The sequence below is a fragment of the Notothenia coriiceps genome, unplaced genomic scaffold (genome assembly GCF_000735185.1).
Source record: "Notothenia coriiceps isolate Sejong01 unplaced genomic scaffold, NC01 NC01_scaffold00029813, whole genome shotgun sequence".
NCBI classification, from domain to species: domain Eukaryota; kingdom Metazoa; phylum Chordata; class Actinopteri; order Perciformes; family Nototheniidae; genus Notothenia; species Notothenia coriiceps.
In genome coordinates this window covers 1-3,207 of record NW_011362514.1, presented here as the reverse complement: position 1 = coordinate 3,207, position 3,207 = coordinate 1, and positions in this window count along the sequence as shown.

Genomic DNA, 3,207 nt, shown 5'->3' with positions numbered 1-3,207 from the left:
GTTTAGAAGTCTCACTTTCCAGTGTTAATCTGTGCTGGTGACAGTCTGTTTTTAATTGTTCTCTGAAAAGTGATATTATTATATTCATCATCACGACCGCAGCTCTCACGGATGGCAGCTGTCATGATGGTATGGATTTTTTTTTTTGTGTAGGTTATAGGCATTTTTTGGATTTTATTTTATTATATAAAAATATTCTATAAATATATTTTTTGTTTTTTTTGGGGTTTTCTTTTCTTCTTCAAAAAAGGGTGTTACTAATGTTGCACGATTTCTATGAACACAAGCGTAGTGATACTAGTACACGTGTGGCGAAACGCTTCAATGCTGCGACTCTGAGTCCAATGTACAAACACACACACACACACACGCTAACATGGGACACACGCACACGCACACACACGTCTAACTTATTTCTGACCAGACACAATGATGTCAATGCATGGGCGAAGAGTGAATCATGTTATAGGAACTACACATGTAATATCCACACAAATATACATCACACAGGAAAAAAAAAAAAAGTTTAAAATAAATTATAGCTAATATATTGTGTTCGGCTAGTCTGCTTTTTCGTTGTAAAGAAACTTTTTTTGTTGTTTTTTTTGGAGAATGATATACAACTTGTGTATATTTTCATAAATAAAGTATGCACTGATATGTTATTACAAATTCTATACTGCTTTTACAAAAAAAAGTGTTTGTTATTGTACCAAAGTATCCCTTGGTCCCCTCTTACCCGCCCCTCCTTTTTGCGTATGTTTTACCGTATTTTATATATTAAATAGACAAGTTGACCTACAGGAAGTCTGACTGTGTGGATTTCTGTTCTGCCCTCTGTCTGAAGTGACTGCAGTTTCGTGTTTTCACCACCAGATGGCGCCACTCTTATATTTAGATCTGCACGAGGAGGAAGCTGATGAGAAGTGAAGAAGCTCAGATTTCCAAAATGCCATATTTAGGGCTTTTTAAAATGAATGACCTGCATTATAACACGGAAAAACACTGACAATTATATCATTTAACTTAGCACTACACTATTATATAAGTTATAACTGTATTCCTGTGGTGTTTCAGAAACCAAAGAAATAAATCAAACTTTTGAAACTTATTTTAATTTACAAGACAGATGGAGACCTTAATACACGGTTTTTTTATTGAGCTTTTTATTCTGACACTTTGTGTGTTTTATTGAGATTCATCAATATTTAGATTTATTATAATTGATTAATTAATATGCTATTTTCACTACATTTGAGAGTGCATTTTAATTATTTATTATCATTATTATGTATTTATTAATGATGTATTTTCATGTTTTTATCATACATTATTTATTTCTTATTTTTATTATTCATGTATTATTTATTATTATTATTTATTTATTTATTTTTAATTTAAAACAGCTGCACTCTAAGACAGAGATTGACTTGGAGAGAAGGTTTTTTATTTAGCTTTTTTCTGATGAGCACAAACGTAAGTACACACAAATGTTATTTTGCATAAACACGTGTTCTTTAGCTCATGCTTGTTCAATAAGCCACTTTAACACAGATCAATAACCTGTGACTGTTTATTGATCAGCTGGATCCTCCTTTGTTCTTCACAGAGAGGAGGTCAAAGGTCAAAGGTTGGATGTTTTGTTCCCACTGTGACGACCTCTGAGACCAAACGTAGATTATTGGATGTAATTAAACTGATTGGTCTTACATTGGAGCCTTAAAGTGCACACTGACGCTAGAAAGGCTTCCAATTCATGTCAAAGTGTTGAGACATTACTTTTTTAACAATCTTAGATGAATAACAGGTAAACAAGTTGTTTTATGATCTCGACAAAACAAGCAATTATTCCTTCATCTCGCCACAAAGTGTCAAAACTCATCATCACAGAGTCATTATTCTGTGATGATGAGTGCACAGTAATTATCGTGTTAGCTCCGGAACAACAGCGGGTGTCGGCTCTGATGAACATTACTAATAAAAACAGGAGACATAATGACACGTTATATTTAATTCACACACATCAATGAGCAGTAACAAGACTGTTTGGTAAATATACATTAAGATGTAATGACCATAAATGAGTAAATATACTTGGTTCATTCCCACATATACTGTATATTTTGTAGTACTTTAACATCACTTTATGTATTTGACGGCTATAGTTCATGATATCCTTGTAGATTTATAGTTAAAAACCTAAAAGATGTAATGTAGTACAAGAGCATTTCTGCATAATGGGTTCTTTTACTTTTTGTTCTTATAAAATCAGACAGAGAAAATCATATTTCCACTCACAGAACAGTATTATCACAGTGTAGGTTTGCAAAGAAATATGCATAAAACAGGTTCAAATACTACAATACCCATAATTCTCAGCTGTTGGTGGTAGTGAATGACATTTATTTGACTGAACATGTACAACATGTTCAAATAAAGAATCTTAAAGGATTGATTTAAAGATGGCCGCGAATTTAAGTGAGACAGCTCAGTGATTGTTGTTGAAAAGCATTCTGGGAGATGTAGTTGTTATCTTACTGTGCTCCATCGTTCCGTTCATTGATATGTTTCACAGGAATACCTATGGACCTATTGTTCCTCTGGTTCTCTTCACCCTGCACACTGCGCTCATCCTCACAGTGACAGCCATCCTCATCAGAAGGTCACTGACAACACACACACACACACACACACACACACACACACACACACACACACACACACACACACACAAATAAATCATCTGAAGCACTTCCTGGAATCATTTCTGCAAAGGTTCATGATGATGGGTTCCTCCTTGTGTTTTGTCTGGTTTGACTTCCTGTGTTCTCCCTCCTGATTGTGTGAGTGTGTTCACCTGCTGCTCTGTCTTTTAGTCTTTTGTGTTTTTAGTTCTGTCTTCCCTTCGTTCTGTCCGGATCGTCGTCCATGTTTCTGCTGCTCTTCCTCGTGTCCTCACGTTAGTAATTGGTAGTGATGGCGAGATGAAGCTTTGAAGCTTTCCAGCCAATTGGTTTGCGAAAGGGTTCATCTCATGAGGCTTCATTTGAACCCTCCTGTTGGTCAACGTGGAGGCGGGTGGCGCAGTGGGTTGTGCGTTGTTTTCGGCTCAGGGGGTCACAGGTTCAAACCCCACTGCAGTCACCATGTCGTTGTGTCCCTGAGACACTTCACCCCAAAGTGCTCCTGTGGGGATTGTCCACAGTA